The sequence below is a fragment of the Lutra lutra genome, chromosome 14 (assembly GCF_902655055.1).
Source record: "Lutra lutra chromosome 14, mLutLut1.2, whole genome shotgun sequence".
Classification (NCBI taxonomy): Eukaryota; Metazoa; Chordata; class Mammalia; order Carnivora; family Mustelidae; genus Lutra; species Lutra lutra.
The window spans coordinates 63,515,810-63,532,189 of NC_062291.1; the positions used below are offsets into that span (position 1 = coordinate 63,515,810).

At 47.7% G+C, this 16,380-nt stretch overlaps 1 protein-coding gene across 3 annotated transcripts in view; it reads right to left on the minus strand.

The window, feature by feature from the left end:
• The window catches only part of SH3PXD2A (SH3 and PX domains 2A), a 236,766-nt gene that overhangs the window by 148,320 nt on the left and 72,066 nt on the right, over nucleotides 1-16,380 (minus strand). The gene's annotated exons all lie outside the window — the stretch shown is intronic.

The following is a 16,380-nucleotide window of genomic DNA, read 5'->3' on the forward strand; positions in this document are numbered from 1 at the left end:
TGTGACCCTGGCCAAGGCGTGGAAGCTTTTGTCTGTAGGGCTCCAGGCACCTCCTTGGTCAAATGAGGAAGATCAGTCACATGATATCTGAAGTCCATTCCTTCCTTCAAATATTTATTGAGCACCTACTTGGAGCACTGAACACCAAGAAAATGGAAGTAAAGAAAAGCTGCAGGGGCACCTGGGTGGCTCAGTCAGTGAAGTGTCTGCCTTCGGCTCAGGTCATGATCCCAGGGGGTCTTGGGATTGAGCCCCCCCATGGGGCTCCCTGCTCAGCAGGGGTCTGCTTCTCCCTCTATCCCTGCCCCTCCCCCTGCTCATGCTCTCACTCTCTCTCTCTCATAAATACATAAAATCTTTTAAAAAAGAAAGAAAGAAAAGCAACAAAGTCTCTGCTTTGGGGGAGTTTACATTCTAGTGGAGGCCGACAAACAGTAAACAAATAAATATGTACTGATTAAACCTATGAAGAAAAATGAAGTCAGGGAAGGCGTTGGAGCAGAAAGTACAGTGTGCGGAGAAAGGACTCGGGGATCAGATGGCAACTCAGCAGAGACCACAGGAAGTGGGGAACAAACCTCGAGGAAGGCAGAAAATGCCCCAGCAGGGTAAACCGGAAATGCAAAAAGAGCCTGAAAAGGCCAGCGTGGCTGCTGTGGAGCAGAGTGCGCCGGGGCTGAGGTGCCAGGCAGTGAGATCCGAGACGTGGGCCAGATCGCGGGGAGGATGGCTTAGCTTCAGGTTCATGAACAGGCCACGGGGGGAAGCAGGGAGACCACGGAGGCGCCTACGCATGGAGGCTGGGACCAAAGTACCAGTTCTGCGCTAGATTTCCCGGGTGCGTGCGCACCTGCGCGTATTCCCATCCCCGCACCCCAGCCGCCCGGCCCTAACACACGATTTTAGGATCCTCTCTTGCACGATCATTATCCAACACGCACAGGCTATTTGCAGCCCACGCGTGAAGGGTGGGTCATTGTCGGATTCGATTCAAAACAAGGCAGAGACTGCACCCTTACTCACTTTCACTTCCCGAGTACAGGCTGAAATTTAACAAAAGCTGGCTCATGAGCTTTCAAACCCCAGTGTTGTCAGCCCATCTCTCAAACATTTAATAACTGCCAGCTTCATGTAAATATACCCACTGGGCCGTAACCCTACGAACTGGCGCATAGGATCTATTTTTTTAAATAATACATTTTCGAACAAATTCAACGCAGAATAGAACCCCCATTTTCACCTTTCCCCATTTTCCTCACCCATATTCTGTTTCGTACGTTATATTTCTGTATTACGTAAGAGCTCATGTTCACGGAGGGGGAAAACCAGAAACTGCAGAAGCCGTGGTTGAACAAAAAGGAGTAAGAATCACTCCTGATTCCTCCCCTAGAAAAAGTGATATTCATGTTTTGGGGGGTATACACCCTTTCCAGACATTCTTCCATGCATGTAAATAAAATGAGCTCCTCAACACTCTTACACTATGTTATGAACAATTTTCCATGTCAATGAATCCTTCCATTTTAGCACCCCCAGTTGGACATGGGATGTGTTTGGATGGGCCGCAGTTTATTTATTTAACCGTCCTACTGTTGGATATTTAGATTCTTCCTGACTTTCCTCTACTCTATATAATAGGGCTAGAGCGGCCATCCCTGTCCATGCATCTATGCACACTTCCTTAATACTATTTCCATTTCTGTTTCATTCTGTTGGAATGTACACATATTTAGAGGCACCTTAAATCCTCTCTGGAAGAAGACTGAGGATAAGTCAATGGCTAACTCACATGTGCAGGCCAGGCTTAGGGTCTCTGAGCAATGGCTCTATAGAATTTCTGAGGAAGAGTACGGAGATGTCTGAGAAGGAAGCCAGGCCCACCAACGTGCCCCGCTGGGGATGGTCTGCCCTCATCAAACTGCCCTCGTCCTGGGGCACCTGCATTGCTCAATCGGTTAAGCACCTGACTTTGGATCAGGTCACGACCTTGGGGTCCTGGGATTGAGCCCCGCCTCGGGCTCCTTGCTTAGCAGGGAGCCTGTTTCTCCCTCTCCCTCTGCCCCTCCCCTACTTGTGGGCACGCGCACTCTGTCTGTCTCTCCCCAGCTCAAATAAATTTTAAAAATCTTAAAAACAAAACAACCATTCTTGTCCTGAAAGAGGGGGCCCAGCAGGACCCAACAAGCTGTGGGATTTAACCGAACTGGGGCTCGAAGGAGTTAGGTTCTGCCTCCTACACTGCTCTTCCGACCCAGGGTCCTGACATTTTCACGAACAGTGCACTGGGAACAAGGGGCTCGGGGCAGGCAGGATTCACACATTCATTCCTTTCCTCTAAAGACACTGGCTGTGTGCCTTCCAGACGCCAGGCCCTCCAGCAAATGCAAGAAATAAGTTAAATCATACTCTTTACACCAAGGAGCTCACGATCCAGCTGTACAACGGGGCTGCACACCTTCCACACACCACCCCACATGCATGGGGCACCGGCCAGCAGGTGAAAATGTAGGCTCTGATTCAGTAGATCCAGGCCAGGGCCCGAGAACATGCATTTCCACCAAGCTCCCAGGCAATGGTGGAACTGCTGGCCCGCGGACCATACCCACCCCACAGCTCTAGAGCCATTCCGCCTATGTGACAGCCACTAGTCACAGGCGGCTGTCGAGCACTTGAAATGTGGTCTATCCAAGCTGAGATGTGTCGTCAGTGAAAAGTACACACCAGGTCTCAAAGACTCAGTACGAGAAAAGTGTGAAACATCTCATTAACAAATTTCATATTGGCTGTATGTTGAAATGATAACGTTTTGGATCTATCAGGTTAAATAAAAATACTTCTAAAATGATTTCACCTGTTTTCTTCGACACTTTTACATGGCTGCTAGAAAATTTACAATTACATATGTGGTTCACATTGTATTTTTGTTGGAGAGGCTGTTCTAGGGCAAGACGGTTGGTAAGTGTCGTCCGAAGTCCACATATGCCAGAATCGTCTCTGGGAGTGGGGTGGTATTGTTAGTTACAAATGCAGTTTCCTGGGCCTCATGTGGAAGTTCGTGAAGTTTGGCTGTGGCGCTAGAGATAGACAAGCAAGTTCTGGAATGACCAGTAATGGTGAGGACATTAGGAACAGGATCCTGAAGTTGCTGAAGGAGGAGGTCAGGGAAGGCTTCCTGTAGGAGACAAGAGCAGCTCTGTCCTGGCAGGGACGGTCACATAAGCTGGGCCTGCCCTGCCAAAGAGCGGTCTGAATTGCCTCAATGGGTTCATGTGTCCCCTGGAAGTCAGGGGTCATCTGATAGCCCCACAGATGTGAATTTTCCCTCAAAAGGCCTGCTGGAGGGGGCCTGGGTGGCTCAGTGGGTTAAGCCACTGCCTTCGGCTCAGGTCGTGGTCTCAGGGTCCTGGGATCGAGTCCCGCATCGGGCTCTCTGCTCAGCAGGGAGCCTGCTTCCCTTCCTCTCTCTCTGCCTGCCTCTCTGCCTACTTGTGATCTCTGTCTGTCAAATAAATGAATAAAATCTTTAAAAAAAAAAAAAAAAAGGCCTGCTGGAGGATGTCTTACAGCTGGCTTCTCTCTCACCTCCTCCTTCCGTAACAGATTTTCTTCTTCCCCCCACTCTGACTTCGTCTGGGCCCTCCTGAGGCCAAGACAAGCCCATATGCTGAGAGTGCTGGGTCAATGGGTCCTCCCCAGAGCCATGAGTACCCAGCTGGCCTGCACTGCTCCTCCCCTGACCCCCCAGCCCTCAGGGTGTGAGAGCAGCCACACCTGTCACCTAATTCCACCAGCAGGGCCGAGCCCATGGAGCCTCAGCATCTGCCCTCCCTGTCATCCCCCAGGCCCACTAGCCATGGGAGAAGGAAGCACCACTAACCTGCCGCTGGTGACATTTTCTCTGCCCATAGGTCACCTTTCAAAGAAAGCAAATCCCTTGGCTCAGACTCCAGAGGAAACCAAGCCAAGGTGGCCCAACTGAGTTGACTCAGTATGCGGGGCTCGCAAAACTGTGTGGTTCCGTGTCTCAGTGCAGACACCATATGGCAGAGCACCGGGCGCTGGGATAAACGTCTGGGGCCATGGGCAATCCCCAGTCCAAATGCTACCTGACCCGGGAAGCACGGCAAAGGGGTTCTATAGCCTGGGTGGTGCTCAGTCTGCAGGGCTGGGTTTGAGCAATAAAACGTCACACGCAAGGTGGAGGGGGCTGCCTCATGCAGAGGCCTGCCCAGGCCCAGGGCGCAGGGGCAGGGAGGCAGGAAGGCCCTGCCCAGCCGGGAGTTCTGCTACGGCCACCTTTTCAGGCAGGAAGTAGATTCCCCTGTCACTCCAACAAGGGCCTGACTCAGCTGGAAGAAAAGCAGGGCCCACTGCCAGGGTCCTTCTTAGAGAGAGGCGTCTGGCTAATGGAGCCCTTCGCAGCCACATCAGAACTCCAGCGTGTGTGGAGGACGTGGGCTGTTTATCCAAGGGGTGGATAGTGTGAGAGATACACAGCAGCTCAGCTCCAAGAGCCGGCCCAGCCAGAGAAAGCTGACTCAGCAGCTCTTCTTGGGCAGGGCTGAGCAGCAATAAACACGGAGGAGAGAGAAGGGCAGGCCCGAGCCCAGCTGGGGCACATGTGGAACCCAAGAGGCCGACTCCTCACCCTTCCGAGAGGGTGGAGTTCCCAGCCACTCTCGCTTTGGGGCCCCAGCCCTCAAGCCTTAATCCTCCTCACCATTTCCAGCTCAGGAATGAAGGGAACATTTCTACAAGAGGCGGGTTCCCTAACTCAGCCGTCCCCCTCAAAAAGATGCAAGGCCATCCAGTGTGTCTGGGGACGATCAGAACTGATCGTCCATCAGAACTGGTTTGTCCATTCTACTGACAGAGGGCGTACCGGTCCCTGGGTTAGAGGTTAGGGTCACAGCAAGGATCATGGAGGCAGAAAGGGGCAATAAATAACAATACAGGTGGCTTTTCTTAAAGTTCCCATTCTTTGTGGCCTGAAAAGGACTTCCCCCTTCTCTGCCTCCACCAATGGTCCTACCAACTGGCATCTGCCCTGGGAACTCTTCTCTGATCATCCCAGATGGAGCTCACCAGCCCGTTACTTTGAATTCTAACAGCCCTCCCACTGTGTAATCCCCATTACAGTACTTCACTCAGTCTTTTGTGATTTTTTGGTCCAAGTTCATCTCATTGCTCAGGAGGAAGCACACTTCCCCTTTGAACAGTTCTGGTGCCCCTTATAGAAAATCAGTTCACAATAAACATATAGCTTTATTCCTGGGCTCTCAATTCTGTATGTCTACCCTTTCAGCTGTACCACACCGTCTTGATTTCCGTAGCTTTGTACTAAGTGGTTTCCTCTTTAATAGACTTCATTCTTTAGAACAGTTTTAGGTTTACAGCAAAATTGAACAGAAAGTTCAGAGAGCTCTCATACTCCCCTTGACCACACACACTCCTGGTCTCCCTCACTATCACAGTCCCAGACCAGAGTGGTGTATTGTGATAACTGATGAAACTACATGGATACATTACTGTCCCCCAGAGTCCAAAGTATCCATCAGGGTTCACTCTTGTTGTCCCTTCTATGGGCTTGGACAAATTATAATGGCACGTGTCATTATTATCTATCATACAGATTAGTTTCATTGCCTAGAAATCCTCTGTGCTCTGCCTCTCCATCCCCTTCTCCCCAGACCCTGGAAACCACTCATCTTTTTACTGTCTCCATGGTTTCCCTTTTTCCAGAATGTCATACAATTGGGATCACAAAATTGGCTTCCTTCACACACATGTAAGCTCCCTCCAAGTCTTTTCATGGCTTGACAGTTTGTTTTGGTTCTTAGTACTGAGTAATATTCCGATGCCTGGATTACACAGTTTATTTATCTATTCACCTACTGAAAGACATCTTGGTGGTTTCCAATTTTTTGCGATTATGAATAATGTTGCCACAAACATCCCTGTGCTGGTTTTTGTGTGGACATAAGTTTTCTTTATTTTTTTTTTAGATTGATTTATTTATTTGACAGAGAGAGAAAGAGAGTAGGGGGAGAGACAGAGGGAGAGAATCTTCAAGTAGACTCCCCCTGAGGGAGGAGCCCAACATGGGGCTCAATCCCAGGACCCATGAGATCAAGACCTGAGCTAAAACAAAGAGTCATACGCTCAACAAACTGAGCCACCAGCCACCCTATGTGGGACACAAGCGTTCAGCTTATTTGTGTAAACACCAAGGAGGGAGACTGCTGAATTCTATAGTGAGAGTATGTTTGGTTTTATAAAAAACTGCTGACTGTCTTCAAAGTGACTGTACCATTTTGCGTTTCCACTATAATAAATGAGAATTTCCGTTGTTGCGTACCCTCACAAGCATTTGAGTGTTCTCAGTATTTTGGATTTTCACCATTCTAATAGGTATGTAGTAGTATCATCTCATTGTGATTTTAATTTGCAATTCGCTAATGACATACAATGGTGAGCACCTTTTCATATGCTTATTTGTCTTCTATCTATCTTCCTTGGTGTGGTGCCTGTTCAGATCTCTGCCTATTCAGTAACCAGGTTGTTCATTCTTGTTGTTTGTTGAGTTTTAAGAATACTTTGTATATTTTGCATAACAGTCATTTATCAAATTTTTGCAAATATCTTTCCCCAGTCTGTGGCTTGTCTTGTTATTCTTGATGTATTAAGTTTTGAAATCAGGAAATGTGAGTCCTCTAGCTTTGTTTTTTTTTTTTTTTTTTTTTTTTTCAGAAGTATTTTGGCTATTTTCAGTCCCTTGAATTTTCATATGAGTTTTGGGATCAGCTTGTCAATTTCTGCAAAGAAGCCAGTTGGGATGTGGTAGGAATGCACGGGCAGAATCTGCAGATGGATTTGCGGAGTGCTGCTGTCTTAGCAACATTAAGTCCTTTAGTCCATGGACATGGGATGCCTCTCATTTATTTAGTAGCATTTTGGTCTTATAATCCATTTTGTCTGATATCAGTATGGCCATTACAGCTCTTCTGTTATCTAGTATAACATTTTAATTCCTTTAATGATTTTTTTTGTATATTTTTTAGTTAGTTCTTCATGGTTCCCTAGGGCATACAGTATGTATCTTACCTTATCAGAACCTACTTTAGGTTTATATTAACTTAATTCCATTTATCACACTTTTGAGATGGAGAAACATTAATCCTATGTAACTATATTCTTTCTCTTTTTTGTATTATTATTGTTATACACATTATATTTAAATATGTTATAAATCCAATAATTATTATGATAACTACAATAGCCCTAGACTGGGAATTGGGGATAAGGGAGCCCTGGGTTGTGGGCTGTACACAGCAGAAGAGAACTTCACCATTTGCCATATCTTTCCTTTTCTTTTTTTTTTTTTAAGATTTTATTTATTTATTTGTCAGTGATCACAAGTACGTAGATAGGCAGGCAGAGAGAGGCGGGGGAATGCGGGGCTTGATCCCAGGATCCTGGGATCATGACCTGAGATCATGACCTGAGCAGAAGGCAGAGGCTTTAACCCACTGAGCTACCCAGGTGCCCCTCCATTTGCCATTTCAATTGTCCATTTGGGACAATTTCCAGAGACTTAAATTTTTAAACAAAATTATTTTCACCATTTTTGGTTGTTTCACTGGGAAGAGAGTCCAGAGAGGCCATTGCACAGCCATTCTAAAAGTAATCTCCTTTCATGGGTCCTTTCTGGGCCCCCATGCCAAAGCACCAGGCCAGTGCCAACTACTCACCTGGGGCAGATGTCATCACAGTCTTGGTGTCTAGCGATTCTCAAAACTGGGCACAAACCTAACTTTCACATGAAGATATAAAAACAGCAGATTTTGAACTGGACACCACCTCTAAAACAATTATTAGCAAATCCTTTTGTGGGGAGGTTCAGCAGGGCTCTCTGTTCAAATGAAATCTAATATCAAACTTCATATATTAAAATTCTTAGAGTACAGAGAGCCTGTCATTCCAGAAAAACTTGTTCAAAAGACTATCCTTTTCCCACTGAATTACACTGACCCCTTTGTCAAAAGTCAATTAACTATACATGTGTGGGTCTACTACTTCTGGATTCTCTATGCTGTTCCAGTGACAGATTTCTATATCCTGACACCAACACCATCCTTTCTTGATTACTACAGGTTTTTTGTTAAGTCTTACAGTCAATCTTCTTGGGGCACCTGGGTGGCTCAGTGGGTTGGGCCTCTGCCTTCAGCTCAGGTCATAGTCTCAGGGTCCTGGAATCGAGCCCTGCATCGGGCTCTCTGCTCAGCAGAGAGCCTGCTTCCCCCTCTTTCTCTGCCTGCCTCTGCCTACTTGTGATCTCTCTCTCTCTGTCAAATAAATAAATAAAATCTTAAAAAAAAAAATCGAACTTCTTTTCCAAAACTGTTTTGGTCATTCTAGATTCTTCTAGATTTTCAAACATGTTTTAGAATAAACTGATTTATTTCTACAAAATAAATAAATCCCTTCTGGAATTTTTAAAATTGGAATTGCACAAACTCTACAGATACTACTGAATAGCTACTTAACAATATGGAGACTTCTAATCCATGAATATGGTAAATCTTTCCATTTACTTAGGTCTTTCAGCTCCTTCAGCAATGTAGTATAATTTTCAATGCAGAGGTCTTACACATCTTTCAGTAAATTCATTCCTAAATTTTAAAATTTCCTTTGTGATTTCTTTTTTGGACTCATAAACCTAAGAAACTCAATCAACTTCAAGTGCAAGTAACATAAAGAAACTATACCAATTCACATCATAAGCAGAGGTGGATGCTTTATTACTCAAAATCAGTAATAAAGAGGAAATCTTAAAAACAGCCAGAGAAAAAAATATACTTTACATTCAGAGAAACAAAGATAATGATAGCAGTAGATTTCTTGTTTGCAAAAACACAAACCAGAAGACTGGGGAAAGGCTTGTGACACCCATAGGGCCCCAAAGGCCTACTGTGACTACCATCATGATTCTGCTCCATGTTTGGAAAGCTCAGTTGTGAATGATTCAGCAGGTCCTACACAACCACATTACATACATCTCTTCACCTATCAGTTGGTGACCAAATAATTTATCATCCACTTTGGGAAATTTTGAGAGCAAAAGGGAGTGCTAGTAACGATTATGTCAAGATAACAGGTGTAAAACAGGTTTCCAAGACTGTGCTGGTTAATGGGGTCCTGTGATTACCCTAACTGTGAGTTTCCAGCACCCAGCATAGGTCCTGGTATACAGAAGGTGATCAATAAATGCTTGATAGTAAAAATAACATTCATTGAGAACACTGTTAGGCACTGTGCTAAGACTTTTCACATGGCCTATCTCATTTAATTCCCATATCAACTCTTTGAAGTAGGTATTATTATTTTCCAGAGAAAGAAACCAACACAGAGAGAGATTAAATAATTTGCCCAAACTAGCAAGGTGTGGAACTGAGATTCAAACCCAGTTATTCTGGCTTCAAACCCTGCCCTCTCAACTACCACGGTCTGAATGAACAAATTCAGTGAGAGAAAGAAAGAATGCAAAATTCCGCCAATTAGGGTTACATTATTATTAAAATTCATCAAGGTGTAAGAACAACACGTAAGCAGAAGACCTAGTCATGTAATTTACCACATTAATCAAATAAAGAAATAAAACTAAATGATCATTCTCATATAGGGAGATGAAGTATTTGATAAAACTCAACATCCATTTGTGATTTTTTTAAATTTAACAAATAAGAAATAGGAGTACACTTTCTTTATCTGAAAATATTTATCTACCCAAAATAATCCCCAGGGAATTGACTCTGGGACAAAACAAGGATGTGGCCCACTATGACTACGTCTATCCGTTACTGTACCAATGATCCTTGCCACGGTCCCTGCCAAGTCATTAACACAAGAAAAAGAAATGAGAGACTCAGAGGGAAAAAATAAAACCATCAGTATTCACAACCCATGACACTATATACAGAATCAAAGAGAACCTTCGGGAGATCCATACCTCTGGACTTCGGAAATTTCTAACACTCTTATTAAAAAGAAATTAATGGGGTGCCTGGGTGGCTCAGTCGGTTAAGCATCTGACTCTTGGTTTTGACTCAAGTCATGATCTCAGCGTCATGAGATTGAACCCGGCATCGGGCTCCACGGCAGAGTCTGGTCAAGATTCTCTCTGTCCCTCTCCCTCTGCCACTCTCCCAGCTCACACTCTCTAAATAAATAAGTAAACATATAAATAAATAAGTAAATAAAATCTTTAAAAAAAAAATAGCCCCCAGAAGGTATAAGACACTAGGACTTAAAGGAAAAAGATGATGAAAGAGCTCTGAAGAAGGAGGGTGGCGAGGGTTGCATGCCAGTGTGGATGCTGTTAGTGCCAATAAACTATACACTTCGAAGGGTTCAAATGGTAAATTTTATGGTGTGTATATTTTATCACAATTTTTAAAAATGATAAGTTTTACGTTATGTATATTTTACCGTAATAAAAATAGAGAGACAAAAGATTTACGATACGGACAACCGGCAGAGCGTGGACGTGACCTAGAGATGAATCATTGAAATTCTCTCCCTGTCTGCCCAGGAGCTGCCATGCAAAGTGCACGGAGCAGGGCCCTTGAGTCTGGAGCCTGGGCTCTGAACTGGACCAGCTGACCGAGGGACCCTCTGCAAGGTACTCATCCTTGTCTGTGCGCTGGGGAACACGACACAATTCCGGGGCAGATAGGAGGGCCCAGACAAGATGCTGTGGCAGACGGGTTCTGTAAGCAGAAAGAGGCTGCGCAGGCCTGAGGCGGGCTGGCAGTTGCTCAGAATGTTCCCAAGATGAGCTCAGGTTGAGGGAACAGCAGCCAGGGAGAGAGCCAGGAGGCAGAGCCGACCCACCCACCCGGGCAAGGAGCTGCCCGTGTCGGATGCATTCGTTTGCTGAGGACGGGCCCACACCAGGCTGAAGCCAAGACACAGGGAGCTAGCTGCAGCACACCCCAGCTTCGAGAGGGGCCCAACCCAACTTCCAAAAGTCCTTAACAAGTCGAAGAAGTCTTCCTTGGCCATTTTTGGGAAAATAACGCAAACCTGCACCACCTCAAATCCCTTCCCAGTCTAGCCTTTATTTGTGATGTGCCCTGCAATGCGTAAGTACATTTCAGAAAGAGTGTAAGTCAGGGCCCATGATCTGTTTGGGCTCTGGGAGAGCCACACGGGCACAAGGGATTGACCCAATGGTGTTAGAGGAGTGTCAGCCTGAGAGGTGTATAAAGGCTCAGAACGGGAGCTCAGGGCAGGATGAGATGAGTGCAGCTGGGGTGAGCAAGCAGACTTCTTGGAGGAGGACAGAGCAGGGCAAGGCCTTCCAGGAAGGACAGGGAGGAAGGCAAATATGAAGGCTTGGCAGTGGGAGTGTCAGAATTTCTAGATGAAACAGTCAGATTGAAGTGAATGGACTTGTTTGTGAATCCCAGGAGATGCTGCCATGTGTCAGAGAAAGTGGTGGAGGCCCCGGATAACTTATTCCAGTGATTTGAGGATACAGGCTGACGCCACTCCATGGGGCACTGGGCATCCACTAGGATCACTGGGAACGTGATGTGATGGAGAGTGTCATTTCCAGACCTCGAGGGTTGTGCCATAGGTTGTTGGAGACTCTGGGGTGGGGACAGCAGGTGCGATGCTCCAGAGGTCTGCTCGGGAAATAACACCCCCCAAACTGCTATCGACAGCGGCTGGGTCTGGCGACTTCTTGGCTTTGTTGTGAGTCTGAGATGAACACAACCCAGGACAGGAGGCTGGGGGTGCCACTGGAGTCCTTCATTCTTCCCAGCTGAAGACATTCTAAACATGTATTTAAAGACCACCAGTCTGCAGGGAGCACCACATCATTGGCCTCTCCAGAGGGCCCACATGTGTCAATTTCCAAGGTAAGCTCTCGGGAAGGTGCGGGCTTGGCCTCCTATGTACAAAGGTCATTGGAACACACTCTCCAGCCAAGGTTCCTTGACTCCAATTCCCACTCTGCAAATCCTGCACTGGGACCACTCCTATACTCCCAGAGCTGAAATCTCAAGACAAAGGAGACCCGGGATTTCATGAGTGCCCCAGCCTCTACTCCCTCCGCCCCCACCATGACCCACCATGCAGGGGTAAGTGACTAGCAGGAACCGCGTGCTCAAAAAAGTCCACTGAATTGGTCCTCCCCTGCCTGCCTCTCCAGGCTGTTGTATGAGTCAAGAAGAATTCAAATATTGAGCAATTATTATGCACCATCCACAAGGTAAGCAGGATTGGGCCTGTGTTTTATAGACGAGGAGACAGGTACACAGAGAAGGTAGGTAACTTGCTCAACAACACAGAGCAAAGGAGTAATGGAGAGGAGAGTCACCGGGCTTCCCAAAGCTATGCACTTCCCCCTTGGAGGCAGGACAGCACAGATAGGGCCTCCCCGGTGCACACAAGCCCCTTGCCCACACAGGACCCACACCACCACTGTTATGATTTATCTACTGTTTTTTTTTTTTTTTTTAGGTTCCTTTCTGGAAAGCTTGAATGCTTAGTCGGATGTTAGTTTCCTATTTCTGCTGGAAGAAATGACCACAACTTAGTAGCTTAAAGCAACGTGAACTTCTTTTCTTAGAGTTCTGAAGGTCAGAAGGTCCACAATGGGTCTTCAGGGGCTAAAATCGGGGTGTCAGCAGGACAGTTTCCTTCCCAAGATCCCGGGGAGAATCCGTTGCCTTGCCATCTGGAGCAACTAGAGGCCGCCTGCTTTCTTTGGCTTGTGGCCCCTCCCTTCATCTTCAAAGCACATTACTCCAAACTCTGCTCTGTTCTCACTGTTCCTTCTCTGGCTCTCCTGCCCCCCTCTTATAAGGACCCCTGTGATTACACTGGACCCATCTGGATGACCTAGAATATTCTCCCCTTCTTTTTTTTTTTTAAAGGTTTTTTTTTTTTTTTTTTTTTAATTTGACAGATAGAGATCACAGGTAGGCAGCGAGGCAGGCAGAGAGAGAGAGGAGGAAGCGGGCTCCCTGCCGAGCAGAGAGCCCGATGCGGGGCTCGATCCCAGGACCCTGGAATCATGACCCGAGCCGAAGGCAGAGGCTTTAACCCACTGAGCCACCCAGGCGCCCCACTCCCCTTCTTTTTTTTAAAGATTTTATTTATTTGAGAGAGAGAGTAAGAGAGCAAATGGGGTGCAGGGCAGAGGGAGTGAATCTCACACAGATTCCCCACTGAGCGTGGAGCTTGACATGGGACTCGATCCCACGACCCCGAGATCATGACGTGAGCTGAAACCAACAGTCAGACCCTCAACCGACTGAGCCACCTAGGGGTCCCATCTTCTCTCTTTCTTAAGATCCTTAATCACATCTGCAAAGCGCCTTTCACCACTTAAGGTAACAGTCACAGATTCTGGGGATTCAGATATGGATAACTTTGGGGGCCACTATTCATCCTAAGTCACATCCAAAGCAATAATATCTGTAAAGTCATAAGCGTCTGATGTGCACGCGTGTGTGCTATTAGCTTAGGGCTGCTGTACCACAGATGGAGTGGCTTCAACAACAAAACTGTATTGTCTCGGTTTCGGAGGCTAGAAGTCCGAGATCAAGGTGTTGGTGGGGCTGTGTCCATGCTTCTCTCCTAGTTTCTGATGGTTTGCTGGCAATGCTTGGTGCTTCTTGGTTTGTGGGAGTATCAGTTCCATCTCCCCCTCCATCCTCACACAGTATCCTCCTATGTGCGTTCCTAGGTCCAAATTTCTTCTTTTTACAAGGACACCAGTCACTGGATCTTGGGGCCCACCCTACCGCAGCATGACCTCATCTTAACTAGTTACATTGGCAACAGCCCTATTTCCAAATAAGGCCACATTTGAGGTGCTGGGCACTAGGACTCCGGCCTATGAATTTGGGGGGACACACCAGCCTTCAACCCCTAACACCAACACACACTGAAACAATACATCATCATTGAAAGGTAAAAGCATTTGCTCACACACTGCCCCCAAAATTTCTTCCCAAATTCACAGTGGTACCTATACAATACTCTGGAAAATGTGAATACAGTAACAAATGGTGCACAGCCAGTCAGATCCAGATTCAAATCAGTTTCTTCATCTGTAAAATGAGGACAGTGACAGAGCTTGCCTGACACGATGGGCAAGAGGAGACAAGGTGTGTAAAGCGCTGGGCATAGAGTTGGGCACAGACTGAGGGCCCCAGACACATTAGCTGTTCTTATCACTCTTGTCGTGGCACTAGTCGGGAGGGAAGGGTGCAGCCCCTGAGGTCAGGGAGGCAGCAGGGAGAGCATGGGGACAGACAGGCCTGGCTGGGAACATCTCGGGGCCCCGGGGGAGCTGTCCAGCTGGTGTGCGTGGGCTGGGCTTGGGGAGGAGGCCTCTGGCTGTTCCAGGAGCTCATCAGGTGCGTGGGCGCTGCCTGGGACATGTTGGACATTAATGTGGGGGGGGTGGGTAGGGCTGAGAGCCCAACAGCAGCGGCAGGACACGCACACAGGGAAGAAAGCAAAGACGAACAGGACGGCGCTAGCCCGGGGAAGCCTCCACAGGTCTAGAAGGTGTCCAAACTGGTGGCTACTCCGTTTCCCCATGGAACTTCCCAGTGGGCTCAGCCTACACCCTCCCTCGCCTCCCCCCCCCACCCCCCTGCCACCAGCCAATGCTGAACCATAGCCTTGTAAGAAAGAACAGTGAATGGGAGTCAGAGAGGAGGATTCCAGTTCCGGCCTGCTGAGGCTTGTGGGGAACTAGGGCAGTTCAGACGAAATACCTGTCCTGTTCCATAGGTGCTGGGAAGATCCAAAGGGAAGACACACAAGAAAATGCTGCAAACACACAAGAAAATGCCAAACATGATTATTCCTACTTCACTTCTCGGAGTCTCAGTCTACTCGTCTATGAAATAGGGTCAAGTCCGTTTTTCTCCTCTTCGTGGGCCAAAGCAAAGTTGAACAGGGAAAATACATCTGCAAAGCCCTGTAACACATGCCAGGCCCAGAGGGGACCATCAAAAGCAGTCGCCTCCCTCCATACTGCTTTACTGTCATTAATATTCTAGCTAGTGACAGAATGCTTAAGGTCCCAAGTCAGAATTCCAAATCACTCCTTCCTAGCTAGGGGACCTTGGCTGGCCAAGTCACCTAACCCCCCTGGGACCCAATTTCTCATCTGTAAGGTGGGGGTGGGTAAGAGCAGCCAACCCACGGTGGTGTGTGGATTCAATGAGATAACATAGGTGAGCAGGTACTTGGCTCCCTGAAGGTGCCTGATGAATGGGGCCAATGCACGGGGTCACCTTTTCCAAGGTGAAGAGAATCCAACACACCCTTCCTATCTTCCCTTCCTATGGCCCTTTCCGGGAAGCTGCTCAGGGTGATCAACCTGGCTACTCCACCCTGTCAATGGCTGAAAGAAAGTGACAGGCTTCACTTAAGGCTCTTGCACTTTGTCCCAACATGAGATCATTCAGGCTCCCCTTGGCCAAGAGGGAAAGGGGTGACGGTAGGACAGCTGACGCCCTGAAAAGCTGGGGGTTGCCAGGGCGGGGTCAGAGGGGTGGGATTCAGTCAGCTCTGAGTCTGGCTTCAGGTGGGAGGGGTAGAGTTCCCCTGGACTTGATCCTGAGGCGTGGTTTCCTACTGCGGATCTGGAGTTTACCCCTGGCCCCTCCCAACCCCACAGTGTGTCAGCCTCTGGCTGCTTGTCACCCCCACTTTCCTCTGGTCCCCAGGAAAGTGCAGGGCTGGAGGAGCCCAGTGCCAGGTCCGGGACAGGGAGTACCGGGCAGTGTGAGGGGGCAGGGCTGGAGGGGTCTTCTGAGACTGAGAGGAAGAGCTTGGACTTCCTCCTCCAGGCAACAGGGAGCCCCGGAGAGTGCTGAGCAGAAGCAAACCTGTGGAAGTGGGATTCTAGAAAGATAAATCTGGCCAGTTCATGGGATGGAGCGGTGGTAAAAGAGACATCTGTGTGTGGGACAGACTGCCAAAGAAATCCGCCTCCCCACAGAGGATGAGGCCAGCCTAAGATGAGCCTGCCCACACTGGGGTGTATGTGTATGTGTATGTGTGTGTGTTTTCCTGGCTGAGGTCACCCTGTTCCCTTCTGCAGTGGGGATGGGGCCTCTATCTATCCCTTGGCCTCAGAAGAAACCCTCCTAAAGTTTCTAACCCCCTTCCCCACCCCCAAGCTGCCAGACACCCCACTCCCCCAACACCCACCTCCAGGGACCATGACAAAGTGAGAGGCCCTGAAGAAGTTGAAGAAGAAGAAAGAACATACTCCCATCTTCTGACTTACATTCTTTCTGGCTGAACCACACACCCAACCCCAGTGTTTGTCAGTTCTTT